Below are 14,231 nucleotides of genomic sequence, written 5' to 3' on the forward strand. Positions count from 1 at the left end.
CGGTCTATGCCATTCCTCGCGGCGGCCTCCCACCGCCCAGCGCCTAGGCGCGATTTTTGCAACACTGCTCACCACTATACTACAACGACTCGCGCGGCAGAACAGGACAGTCACATATTACTATTTAAGTAAACCCTATCCAATGTGACACCATGGTGCGTGTGGCCATGTAATTGCAACTGAAACTAGCATTTCATAGTCGGACAAAGTACCTGTTAGGTCCCCGTAGTGTAGCGTTTTGTTCAATTTAGTCATTGTACCTTTATTTCGTGTAATTTAGTCTATTTACTTTAAGATTTTGAACAAATAAGGACAATATTAACACTAATAATTTCTTCCGTTAAGTTTGTCCACGCGGCATTTGAATTGCCATGTCAGATTGTGCGATATGGCATAAAAGAGTATAAATCGGACAAAAATAATGTTAACAGCTCTGACCTTAGCTCAGTTGGTAGAGTGGTGGACTGTAGTTGGACAAATCTAAATTGGAAATCCTTAGGTCGCTGGTTAGATTCCGGCAGGTTGGATTGATGTTCAACAATATTAAGCTTTTTAATTTTTCCTTTGAAGAGCTTAAAAAAAAAAAAAAAAAGACGCCGTTGCCAAGGATCGAACCTGGGTCTCCCGCGTGACAGGCGGGGATACTCACCACTATACTACAACGACTCGCACAGCAAAATAGAACAGTCACATATTACTATTTAAGTAAACCCAATGCAATGTGACACCATGGTGCGTGTGGCCATGTAATTGCAACTGAAACTAGCATTTCATAGTCGGACAAAGTACCTGTTAGGTCCCCGTAGTGTAGCGTTTTGTTCAATTTAGTCATTGTACCTTTATTTCGTGTAATTTAGTCTATTTGCTTTAAGACTTTTAACAATTAAGGACAATATTAACACCGATAATTTCTTCCGTTAAGTTTGTCCACGCGGCATTCGAACTGCCATGTCAGATTGTGCGATATGGCATAAAAGAGTATAAATCGGACAAAAATAATGTTAACAGCTCTGACCTTAGCTCAGTTGGTAGAGTGGTGGACTTTTGTTGGACTAATCTAAATTGGAAATCCTTAGGTCGCTAGTTCGAATCCGGCAGGTCGGATTGATTTTTTACAATATTAAGCTTTTTGATTTTTCCTTTGAAGAGCTAAAAAAAGAAACGCTGTTGCCGGGGATCGAACCCAGGTCTCCCGCGTGACAGGCGGGAATACTCACCACCAATGCTGCATAAAACGTTAGGCGCCCCCTAAGCGCCGATTTTTTTATTTATTTTTTTTAATTTTTTTAATTTTTAATAAAATTAAAAATTAAAATTTTTTAAATTTAGTAATAAAACATAAGGTTTCCATAGTTGTTTCTTAGAAACTATTTACGAAAGTGGTTGTAAAATTGTTCAAAATATTGTTTTAACCATGTAAATACATAAAAAACTAAAATTAAGAACTAAAGAGGCATTTTTTTGAGAAATTAGTGGACAAAACCGCCTTCGGCTGTTTGCGGTGTATAGATCTCGAAAAAATACGCGATTTAAAAAAAAATTTGACCAAATCAGACTACCGAGTCAAAAGTTATGCCTTCCAAAACATTTTCGACATTTTCAAAAAAAAAAAAAAAAATTCGCCGAACCGGCCGGTTAGGCGGTCTATGCCATTCCTCGCGGCGGCCTCCCACCGCCCAGCGCCTAGGCGCGATTTTTGCAACACTGCTCACCACTATACTACAACGACTCGCGCGGCAGAACAGGACAGTCACATATTACTATTTAAGTAAACCCTATCCAATGTGACACCATGGTGCGTGTGGCCATGTAATTGCAACTGAAACTAGCATTTCATAGTCGGACAAAGTACCTGTTAGGTCCCCGTAGTGTAGCGATTTGTTCAATTTAGTCATTGTACCTTTATTTCGTGTAATTTAGTCTATTTACTTTAAGATTTTGAACAAATAAGGACAATATTAACACTGATAATTTCTTCCGTTAAGTTTGTCCACGCGGCATTTGAACTGCCAGGTCAGATTGTGCGATATGGCATAAAAGAGTATAAATCGGACAAAAATAATGTTAACAGCTCTGACCTTAGCTCAGTTGGTAGAGTGGTGGACTGTAGTTGGACTAATCTAAATTGGAAATCCTTAGGTCGCTGGTTAGATTCCGGCAGGTTGGATTGATGTTCTACAATATTAAGCTTTTTAATTTTTCCTTTGAAGAGCTTAAAAAAAAAAAAAAAAAGACGCCGTTGCCGGGGATCGAACCCGGGTCTCCCGCGTGACAGGCAGGGATACTCACCACTATACTACAACGACTCGCACAGCAAAATAGAACAGTCACATATTACTATTTAAGTAAACCCAATGCAATAAGACACCATGGTGCGTGTGGCCATGTAATTGCAACTGAAACTAGCATTTCATAGTCGGACAAAGTACCTGTTAGGTCCCCGTAGTGTAGCGTTTTGTTCAATTTAGTCATTGTACCTTTATTTCGTGTAATTTAGTCTATTTGCTTTAAGACTTTTAACAATTAAGGACAATATTAACACGATAATTTCTTCCGTTAAGTTTGTCCACGCGGCATTCGAACTGCCATGTCAGATTGTGCGATATGCCAAAAAAGAGTATAAATCGGACAAAAATAATGTTAACAGCTCTGACCTTAGCTCAGTTGGTAGAGTGGTGGACTTTAGTTGCACTAATCTAAATTGGAAATCCTTAGGTCGCTAGTTCGAATCCGGCAGGTTAGATTGATTTTTTACAATATTAAGCTTTTTAATTTTTCCTTTGAAGAGCTAAAAAAAGAAACGCTGTTGCCTGGGATCGAACCCAGGTCTCCCGCGTGACAGGCGGGAATACTCACCACCAATGCTGCATAAAACGTTAGGCGCCCCCTAGGCGCCGATTTTTTTATTTATTTTTTTTAATTTTTTTAATTTTTAATAAAATTAAAAATTAAAATTTTTTAAATTTAGTAATAAAACATAAGGTTTCCATAGTTGTTTCTTAGAAACTATTTACGAAAGTGGTTGTAAAATTGTTCAAAATATTGTTTTAACCTTCTAAATACATAAAAAACTAAAATTAAGAACTAAAGAGGCATTTTTTTGAGAAATTAGTGGAGCAAACCGCATTCGGCTGTTTGCGGTGTATAGATCTCGAAAAAATACGCGATTTGAAAAAAAAATTTGACCAAATCAGACAACCGAGTCAAAAGTTATGCCTTCCAAAACATTTTCGACATTTTCAAAAAAAAAAAAAAATTCGCCGAACCGGCCGGTTTGGCGGTCTATGCCATTCCTCGCGGCGGCCTCCCACCGCCCAGCGCCTAGGCGCGATTTTTGCATCACTGCTCACCACTATACTACAATGACTCGCGCGGCAGAACAGGACAATCACATATTACTATTTAAGTAAACCCTATCCAGTGTGACACCATGGTGCGTGTGGCCATGTAATTGCAACTGAAACTAGCATTTCATAGTCGGACAAAGTACCTGTTAGGTCCCCGAAGTGTAGCGTTTTGTTCAATTTAGTCATTGTACCTTTATTTCGTGTAATTTAGTCTATTTACTTTAAGATTTTGAACAATTAAGGACAATATTAACACCGATAATTTCTTCCGTTAAGTTTGTCCACGCGGCATTTGAACTGCCATGTCAGATTGTGCGATATGGCATAAAAGAGTATAAATCGGACAAAAATAATGTTAACAGCTCTGACCTTCGCTCAGTTGGTAGAGTGGTGGACTATACTAGGACTAATCTAAATTGGAAATCCTTAGGTCGCTGGTTAGATTCCGGCTGGTTGGATTGATGTTCTACAATATTAAGCTTTTTAATTTTTCATTTGAAGAGCTTAAAAAAAAAAAAAAAAAAAAAAACGCGTTTGCCCAGGATCGAACCCGGGTCTCCCGCGTGACAGGCGGGGATACTCACCACTATACTACAATGACTCGCGCGGTAAAACAGAACAGTCACATATTACTATTTAAGTAAACCCAATGCAATGTGACACCATGGTGCGTGTGGCCATGTAATTGCAACTGAAACTAGCATTTCATAGTCGGACAAAGTACCTGTTACGTCCCCGTAGTGTAGCGTTTTGTTCAATTTAGTCATTGTACCTTTATTTCGTGTAATTTAGTCTATTTGCTTTAAGATTTTTAACAATTAAGGACAATATTAACACCGATAATTTCTTCCGTTAAGTTTGTCCACGCGGCATTCGAACTGCCATGTCAGATTGTGCGATATGCCATAAAAGAGTATAAATCGGACAAAAATAATGTTAACAGCTCTGACCTTAGCTCAGTTGGTAGAGTGGTGGACTATAGTTGGATTAATCTAAATTGGAAATCCTTAGGTCGCTGGTTTGAATCTGGCAGGTCGGATTAATTTTTTACAATATCAAGCTTTTTAATTTTTCCTTTGAAGAGCTAAAAAAAGAAACGCTGTTGCCGGGGATCGAACCCAGGTCTCCCGCGTGACAGGCGGGAATACTCACCACCAATGCTGCATAAAACGTTAGGCGCCCCCTAGGCGCCGATTTTTTTATTTATTTTTTTTAATTTTTTTAATTTTTAATAAAATTAAAAATTAAAATTTTTTAAATTTAGTAATAAAACATAAGGTTTCCATAGTTGTTTCTTAGAAACTATTTACGAAAGTGGTTGTAAAATTGTTCAAAATATTGTTTTAACCTTCTAAATACATAAAAAACTAAAATTAAGAACTAAAGAGGCATTTTTTTGAGAAATTAGTGGACCAAACCGCATTCGGCTGTTTGCGGTGTATAGATCTCGAAAAAATATGCGATTTGAAAAAAAAAATTGACCAAATCAAACAACCGAGTCAAAAGTTATGCCTTCCAAAACATTTTCGACATTTTCAAAAAAAAAAAAAAATTTCGCCGAACCGGCCGCTTAGGCGGTCTATGCCATTCCTCGCGGCGGCCTCCCACCGCCCAGCGCCTAGGCGCGATTTTTGCAACACTGCTCACCACTATACTACAACGACTCGCGCGGCAGAACAGGACAGTCACATATTACTATTTAAGTAAACCCTATCCAATGTGACACCATGGTGCGTGTGGCCATGTAATTGCAACTGAAACTAGCATTTCATAGTCGGACAAAGTACCTGTTAGGTCCCCGTAGTGTAGCGATTTGTTCAATTTAGTCATTGTACCTTTATTTCGTGTAATTTAGTCTATTTACTTTAAGATTTTGAACAAATAAGGACAATATTAACACTGATAATTTCTTCCGTTAAGTTTGTCCACGCGGCATTTGAACTGCCATGTCAGATTGTGCGATATGGCATAAAAGAGTATAAATCGGACAAAAATAATGTTAACAGCTCTGACCTTAGCTCAGTTGGTAGAGTGGTGGACTGTAGTTGGACTAATCTAAATTGGAAATCCTTAGGTCGCTGGTTAGATTCCGGCAGGTTGGATAAAAAAAAAAGACGCTGTTGCCGGGGATCGAACCCGGGTCTCCCGCGTGACAGGCGGGGATACTCACCACTATACTACAACGACTCGCACAGCAAAATAGAACAGTCACATATTACTATTTAAGTAAACCCAATGCAATGTGACACCATGGTGCGTGTGGCCATGTAATTGCAACTGAAACTAGCATTTCATAGTCGGACAAAGTACCTGTTAGGTCCCCGTAGTGTAGCGTTTTGTTCAATTTAGTCATTGTACCTTTATTTCGTGTAATTTAGTCTATTTGCTTTAAGATTTTTAACAATTAAGGACAATATTAACACCGATAATTTCTTCCGTTAAGTTTGTCCACGCGGCATTCGAACTGCCATGTCAGATTGTGCGATATGCCATAAAAGAGTATAAATCGGACAAAAATAATGTTAACAGCTCTGACCTTAGCTTAGTTGGTAGAGTGGTGACTTTAGTTGCACTAATCTAAATTGGAAATCCTTAGGTCGCTAGTTCGAATTCGGCAGGTCGGATTGATTTTTTACAATATTAAGCTTTTTAATTTTTCCTTTGAAGAGCTAAAAAAAGAAACGCTGTTGCCAGGGATCGAACCCAGGTCTCCCGCGTGACAGGCGGGAATACTCACCACCAATGCTGCATAAAACGTTAGGCGCCCCCTAGGCGCCGATTTTTTTATTTATTTTTTTTAATTTTTTTAATTTTTAATAAAATTAAAAATTAAAATTTTTTAAATTTAGTAATAAAACATAAGGTTTCCATAGTTGTTTCTTAGAAACTATTTACGAAAGTGGTTGTAAAATTGTTCAAAATATTGTTTTAACCTTCTAAATACATAAAAAACTAAAATTAAGAACTAAAGAGGCATTTTTTTGAGAAATTAGTGGACCAAACCGCATTCGGCTGTTTGCGGTGTATAGATCTCGAAAAAATACGCGATTTGAAAAAAAAATTTGACCAAATCAGACAACCGAGTCAAAAGTTATGCCTTCCAAAACATTTTCGACATTTTCAAAAAAAAATAAAAAATTCGCCGAACCGGCCGGTTTGGCGGTCTATGCCATTCCTCGCGGCGGCCTCCCACCGCCCAGCGCCTAGGCTCGATTTTTGCAACACTGCTCACCACTATACTACAACGACTCGCGCGGCAGAACAGGACAGTCACATATTACTATTTAAGTAAACCCTATCCAATGTGACACCATGGTGCGTGTGGCCATGTAATTGCAACTGAAACTAGCATTTCATAGTCGGACAAAGTACCTGTTAGGTCCCCGAAGTGTAGCGTTTTGTTCAATTTAGTCATTGTACCTTTATTTCGTGTAATTTAGTCTATTTACTTTAAGATTTTGAACAATTAAGGACAATATTAACACCGATAATTTCTTCCGTTAAGTTTGTCCACGCGGCATTTGAACTGCCATGTCAGATTGTGCGATATGGCATAAAACAGTATAAATCGGACAAAAATAATGTTAACAGCTCTGACCTTAGCTCAGTTGGTAGAGTGGTGGACTGTAGTTGGACTAATCTAAATTGGAAATCCTTAGGTCGCTGGTTAGATTCCGGCTGGTTGGATTGATGTTCTACAATATTAAGCTTTTTAATTTTTCCTTTGAAGAGCTTAAAAAAAAAAAAAAAAAAAAAAAACGCGGTTGCCCAGGATGGAAACCCGGGTCTCCCGCGTGACAGGCGATGATACTCACCACTATACTACAACGACTCGCGCGGCAAAACAGAACAGTCACATATTACTATTTAAGTAAACCCAATGCAATGTGACACCATGGTGCGTGTGGCCATGTAATTGCAACTGAAACTAGCATTTCATAGTCGGACAAAGTACCTGTTACGTCCCCGTAGTGTAGCGTTTTGTTCAATTTAGTCATTGTACCTTTATTTCGTGTAATTTAGTCTATTTGCTTTAAGATTTTTAACAATTAAGGACAATATTAACACCGATAATTTCTTCCGTTAAGTTTGTCCACGCGGCATTCAAACTGCCATGTCAGATTGTGCGATATGCCATAAAAGAGTATAAATCGGACAAAAATAATGTTAACAGCTCTGACCTTAGCTCAGTTGGTAGAGTGGTGGACTATAGTTGGATTAATCTAAATTGGAAATCCTTAGGTCGCCGGTTTGAATCTGGCAGGTCGGATTAATTTTTTACAATATCAAGCTTTTTAATTTTTCCTTTGAGGAGCTAAAAAAAGAAACGCTGTTGCCGGGGATCGAACCCAGATCTCCCGCGTGACAGGCGGGAATACTCACCACCAATGCTGCATAAAACGTTAGGCGCCCCCTAGGCGCCGATTTTTTTATTTATTTTTTTTAATTTTTTTAATTTTTAATAAAATTAAAAATTAAAATTTTTTAAATTTAGTAATAAAACACAAGGTTTCCATAGTTGTTTCTTAGAAACTATTTACGAAAGTGGTTGTAAAATTGTTCAAAATATTGTTTTAACCATGTAAATACATAAAAAACTAAAATTAAGAACTAAAGAGGCATTTTTTTGAGAAATTAGTGGACCAAACCGCATTCGGCTGTTTGCGGTGTATAGATCTCGAAAAAATACGCGATTTGAAAAAAAAATTTGACCAAATCAGACAACCGAGTCAAAAGTTATGCCTTCCAAAACATTTTCGACATTTTCAAAAAAAAAAAAAAAAATTCGCCGAACCGGCCGGTTAGGCGGTCTATGCCATTCCTCGCGGCGGCCTCCCACCGCCCAGCGCCTAGGCGCGATTTTTGCAACACTGCTCACCACTATACTACAACGACTCGCGCGGCAGAATAGGACAGTCACATATGACTATTTAAGTAAACCCTATCCAATGTGACACCATGGTGCGTGTGGCCATGTAATTGCAACTGAAACTAGCATTTCATAGTCGGACAAAGTTCCTGTTAGGTCCCCGTAGTGTAGCGTTTTGTTCAATTTAGTCATTGTACCTTTATTTCGTGTAATTTAGTCTATTTACTTTATGATTTTGAACAATTAAGGACAATATTAACACCGATAATTTCTTCCGTTAAGTTTGTCCACGCGGCATTCGAACTGCCATGTCAGATTGTGCGATATGCCATAAAAGAGTATAAATCGGACAAAAATAATGTTAACAGCTCTGACCTTAGCTCAGTTGGTAGAGTGGTGGACTTTTGTTGGACTAATCTAAATTGGAAATCCTTAGGTCGCTAGTTCGAATTCGGCAGGTCGGATTGATTTTTTACAATATTAAGCTTTTTAATTTTTCCTTTGAAGAGCTAAAAAAAGAAACGTTGTTGCCGGGGATTGAACCCAGGTCTCCCGCGTGACAGGCGGGAATACTCACCACCAATGCTGCATAAAACGTTAGGCGCCCCCTAGGCGCCGTTTATTTATTTATTTTTTTTAATTTTTTTAATTTTTAATAAAATTAAAAATTAAAATTTTTTAAATTTAGTAATAAAACATAAGGTTTCCATAGTTGTTTCTTAGAAACTATTTACGAAAGTGGTTGTAAAATTGTTCAAAATATTGTTTTAACCATGTAAATACATAAAAAACTAAAATTAAGAACTAAAGAGGCAGTTTTTTGAGAAATTAGTGGACCAAACCGCATTCGGCTGTTTGCGGTGTATAGATCTCGAAAAAATACGCGATTTGAAAAAAAAAATTTGACCAAATCAGACAACCGAGTCAAAAGTTATGCCTTCCAAAACATTTTCGACATTTTCAAAAAAAAAAAAAAAATTCGCCGAACCGGCCGGTTAGGCGGTCTATGCCATTCCTCGCGGCGGCCTCCCACCGCCCAGCGCCTAGGCGCGATTTTTGCAACACTGCTCACCACTATACTACAACGACTCGCGCGGTAGAACAGGACAGTCACATATTACTATTTAAGTAAACCCTATCCAATGTGACACCATGGTGCGTGTGGCCATGTAATTGCAACTAAAACTAGCATTTCATAGTCGGACAAAGTTCCTGTTAGGTCCCCGTAGTGTAACGTTTTGTTCAATTTAGTCATTGTACCTTTATTTCGTGTAATTTAGTCTATGTACTTTAAGATTTTGAACAATTAAGGACAATATTAACACCGATAATTTCTTCCGTTAAGTTTGTCCACGCGGCATTCGAACTGCCATGTCAGATTGTGCGATATGGCATAAAAGAGTATAAATCGGACAAAAATAATGTTAACAGCTCTGACCTTAGCTCAGTTGGTAGAGTGGTGGACTGTAGTTGGACTAATCTAAATTGGAAATCCTTAGGTCGCTGGTTAGATTCCGGCAGGTTGGATTGATGTTCTACAATATTAAGCTTTTTAATTTTTCCTTTGAAGAGCTTTAAAAAAAAAAAAAAAAGACGCCTTTGCCGGGGATCAATCCCGGGTCTCCCGCGTGACAGGCGGGGATACTCACCACTATACTACAACGACTCGCGCGGCAAAACAGAACAGTCACATATTACTATTTAAGTAAACCCAATGCAATGTGACACCATGGTGCGTGTGGCCATGTAATTGCAACTGAAACTAGCATTTCATAGTCGGACAAAGTACCTGTTAGGTCCCCGTAGTGTAGCGTTTTGTTCAATTTAGTCATTGTACCTTTATTTCGTGTAATTTAGTCTATTTGCTTTAAGATTTTTAACAATTAAGGACAATATTAACACCGATAATTTCTTCCGTTAAGTTTGTCCACGCGGCATTCGAACTGCCATGTCAGATTGTGCGATATGCCATAAAAGAGTATAAATCGGACAAAAATAATGTTAACAGCTCTGACCTTAGCTCAGTTGGTAGAGTGGTGGACTTTTGTTGGACTAATCTAAATTGGAAATCCTTAGGTCGCTAGTTCGAATTCGGCAGGTCGGATTGAGTTTTTACAATATTAAGCTTTTTAATTTTTCCTTTGAAGAGCTAAAAAAAGAAACGTTGTTGCCGGGGATCGAACCCAGGTCTCCCGCGTGACAGGCGGGAATACTCACCACCAATGCTGCATAAAACGTTAGGCGCCCCCTAGGCGCCGTTTATTTATTTATTTTTTTTAATTTTTTTAATTTTTAATAAAATTAAAAATTAATATTTTTTAAATTTAGTAATAAAACATAAGGTTTCCATAGTTGTTTCTTAGAAACTATTTACGAAAGTGGTTGTAAAATTGTTCAAAATATTGTTTTAACCATGTAAATACATAAAAAACTAAAATTAAGAACTAAAGAGGCATTTTTTTGAGAAATTAGTGGACCAAACCGCATTCGGCTGTTTGCGGTGTATAGATCTCGAAAAAATATGCGATTTGAAAAAAAAATTTGACCAAATCAGACAACTGAGTCAAAAGTTATGCCTTCCAAAACATTTTCGACATTTTCAAAAAAAAAAAAAATTCGCCGAACCGGCCGGTTAGGCGGTCTATGCCATTCCTCGCGGCGGCCTCCCACCGCCCAGCGCCTAGGCGCGATTTTTGCAACACTGCTCACCACTATACTACAACGACTCGCGCGGCAGAACAGGACAGTCACATATTACTATTTAAGTAAACCCTATCCAATGTGACACCATGGTGCGTGTGGCCATGTAATTGCAACTGGAACTAGTATTTCATAGTCGGACAAAGTACCTGTTAGGTCCCCGTAGTGTAGCGTTTTGTTCAATTTAGTCATTGTACCTTTATTTCGTGTAATTTAGTCTATTTACTTAAAGATTTTAAACAATTAAGGACAATATTAACACCGATAATTTCTTCCGTTAAGTTTGTCCACGCGGCATTCGAACTGCCATGTCAGATTGTGCGATATGCCATAAAAGAGTATAAATCGGACAAAAATAATGTTAACAGCTCTAACCTTAGCTCAGTTGGTAGAGTTGTGGACTGTAGTTGGACTAATCTAAATTGGAAATCCTTAGGTCGCTGGTTTGAATCTGGCAGGTCGGATTAATTTTTTACAATATTAAGCTTTTTAATTTTTCCTTTGAAGAGCTAAAAAAAGAAACGCTGTTGCCGGGGATCGAACCCAGGTCTCCCGCGTGACAGGCGAGAATACTCACCACCAATGCTGCATAAAACGTTAGGCGCCCCCTAGGCGCCGATTTTTTTATTTATTTTTTTTAATTTTTCTTATTTTTAATAAAATTAAAAATTAAAATTTTTTAAATTTAGTAATAAAACATAAGGTTTCCATAGTTGTTTCTTAGAAACTATTTACGAAAGTGGTTGTAAAATTGTTCAAAATATTGTTTCGCCAAACCGGCCGGTTAGGCGGTCTATGCCATTCCTCGCGGCGGCCTCCCACCGCCCAGCGCCTAGGCGCGATTTTTGCAACACTGCTCACCACTATACAACAACGACTCGCGCGGCAGAACAGGACAGTCACATATTACTATTTAAGTAAACCCAATCCAATGTGACACCATGGTGCGTGTGGCCATGTAATTGCAACTGGAACTAGCATTTCATAGTCGGACAAAGTACCTGTTAGGTCCCCGTAGTGTAGCGTTTTGTTCAATTTAGTCATTGTACCTTTATTTCGTGTAATTTAGTCTATTTACTTAAAGATTTTGAACAATTAAGGACAATATTAACACCGATAATTTCTTCCGTTAAGTTTGTCCACGCGGCATTCGAACTGCCATGTCAGATTGTGCGATATGGCATAAAAGAGTATAAATCGGACAAAAATAATGTTAACAGCTATAACCTTAGCTCAGTTGGTAGAGTGGTGGACTGTAGTTGGACTAATCTAAATTGGAAATCCTTAGGTCGCTGGTTCGAATTTGGCAGGTCGGATTAATTTTTTACAATATTAAGCTTTTTAATTTTTCCTTTGAAGAGCTAAAAAAAGAAACGCTGTTGCCGGGGATCGAACCCAGGTCTCCCGCGTGACAGGCAGGAATACTCACCACCAATGCTGCATAAAACGTTAGGCGCCCCCTAGGCGCCGATTTTTTTATTTATTTTTTTTAATTTTTTATATTTTTAATAATATTAAAAATTAGAATTTTTTAAATTTAGTAATAAAACATAAGGTTTCCATAGTTGTTTCTTAGAAACTATTTACGAAAGTGGTTGTAAAATTGATCAAAATATTGTTTTAACCATCTAAATAAATAAAAAATTAAAATTAAGAACTAAAGAGGCATTTTTTTGAGAAATTAGTGGACCAAACCGCCTTTGGCTGTTAGCGGTGTATAGATCTCGAAAAAATACGCAATTTGAAAAAAAAATTGGACCAAATCAGACAACCGATTCAAAAGTTATGCCTTCCAAAACATTTTCGACATTTTCAAAAAAAAAAAAAATTTCGCCGACCGGCCGGTTAGGCGGTCTATGCCATTCCTCGCGGCGGCCTCCCACCGCCCAGCGCCTAGGCGCGATTTTTGCAACACTGCTCACCACTATACTACAACGACTCGCGCGGCAGAACAGGACAGTCACATATTACTATTTAAGTAAACCCTATCCAATGTGACACCATGGTGCGTTAGGCCATGTAATTGCAACTGGAACTAGCATTTCATAGTCGGACAATGTACCTGTTAGGTCCCCGTAGTGTAGCGTTTTGTTCAATTTAGTCATTGTACCTTTATTTCGTGTAATTTAGTCTATTTACTTAAAGATTTTAAACAATTATGGACAATATTAACACCGATAATTTCTTCCGTTAAGTTTGTCCACGCGGCATTCGAACTGCCATGTCAGATTGTGCGATATGCCATAAAAGAGTATAAATCGGACAAAAATAATGTTAACAGCTCTAACCTTAGCTCAGTTGGTAGAGTTGTGGACTGTAGTTGGACTAATCTAAATTGGAAATCCTTAGGTCGCTGGTTCGAATCTGGCAGGTCGGATTAATTTTTTACAATATTAAGCTTTTTAATTTTTCCTTTGAAGAGCTAAAAAAAGAAACGCTGTTGCCGGGGATCGAACCCAGGTCTCCCGCGTGACAGGCGAGAATACTCACCACCAATGCTGCATAAAACGTTAGGCGCCCCCTAGGCGCCGATTTTTTTATTTATTTTTTTTAATTTTTCTTATTTTTAATAAAATTAAAAATTAAAATTTTTTAAATTTAGTAATAAAACATAAGGTTTCCATAGTTGTTTCTTAGAAACTATTTACGAAAGTGGTTGTAAAATTGTTCAAAATATTGTTTCGCCAAACCGGCCGGTTAGGCGGTCTATGCCATTCCTCGCGGCGGCCTCCCACCGCCCAGCGCCTAGGCGCGATTTTTACAACACTGCTCACCACTATACAACAACGACTCGCGCGGCAGAACAGGACAGTCACATATTACTATTTAAGTAAACCCAATCCAATGTGACAGCATGGTGCGTGTGGCCATGTAATTGCAACTGGAACTAGCATTTCATAGTCGGACAAAGTACCTGTTAGGTCCCCGTAGTGTAGCGTTTTGTTCAATTTAGTCATTGTACCTTTATTTCGTGTAATTTAGTCTATTTACTTAAAGATTTTGAACAATTAAGGACAATATTAACACCGATAATTTCTTCCGTTAAGTTTGTCCACGCGGCATTCGAACTGCCATGTCAGATTGTGCGATATGGCATAAAAGAGTATAAATCGGACAAAAATAATGTTAACAGCTATAACCTTAGCTCAGTTGGTAGAGTGGTGGACTGTAGTTGGACTAATCTAAATTGGAAATCCTTAGGTCGCTGGTTCGAATTTGGCAGGTCGGATTAATTTTTTACAATATTAAGCTTTTTAATTTTTCCTTTGAAGAGCTAAAAAAAGAAACGCTGTTGCCGGGGATCGAACCCAGGT

At 38.1% G+C, this 14,231-nt stretch overlaps 4 non-coding genes across 4 annotated transcripts; 1 reads left to right on the forward strand and 3 right to left on the reverse strand.

The window, feature by feature from the left end:
- Positions 1–594: 594 nt before the first annotated feature.
- TRNAD-GUC lies at positions 595–666 on the reverse strand. Its single transcript has one exon. It is a non-coding gene; the product is annotated as a tRNA-Asp (tRNA).
- Positions 667–2,234: 1,568 nt separating this feature from the next.
- On the reverse strand, positions 2,235–2,306 carry TRNAD-GUC. Its single transcript has one exon. It is a non-coding gene; the product is annotated as a tRNA-Asp (tRNA).
- A 3,156-nt stretch (positions 2,307–5,462) lies between these two features.
- On the reverse strand, positions 5,463–5,534 carry TRNAD-GUC. The gene has a single exon. It is a non-coding gene; the product is annotated as a tRNA-Asp (tRNA).
- A 1,989-nt stretch (positions 5,535–7,523) lies between these two features.
- Positions 7,524–7,617, forward strand: TRNAY-AUA. The gene is made up of 2 exons: positions 7,524–7,560; positions 7,582–7,617. It is a non-coding gene; the product is annotated as a tRNA-Tyr (tRNA).
- The last annotated feature ends 6,614 nt before the right edge of the window (positions 7,618–14,231 follow it).

The sequence above is a fragment of the Ipomoea nil genome, unplaced genomic scaffold (assembly GCF_001879475.1).
Source record: "Ipomoea nil cultivar Tokyo-kokei standard unplaced genomic scaffold, Asagao_1.1 scaffold3056, whole genome shotgun sequence".
Classification (NCBI taxonomy): domain Eukaryota; kingdom Viridiplantae; phylum Streptophyta; class Magnoliopsida; order Solanales; family Convolvulaceae; genus Ipomoea; species Ipomoea nil.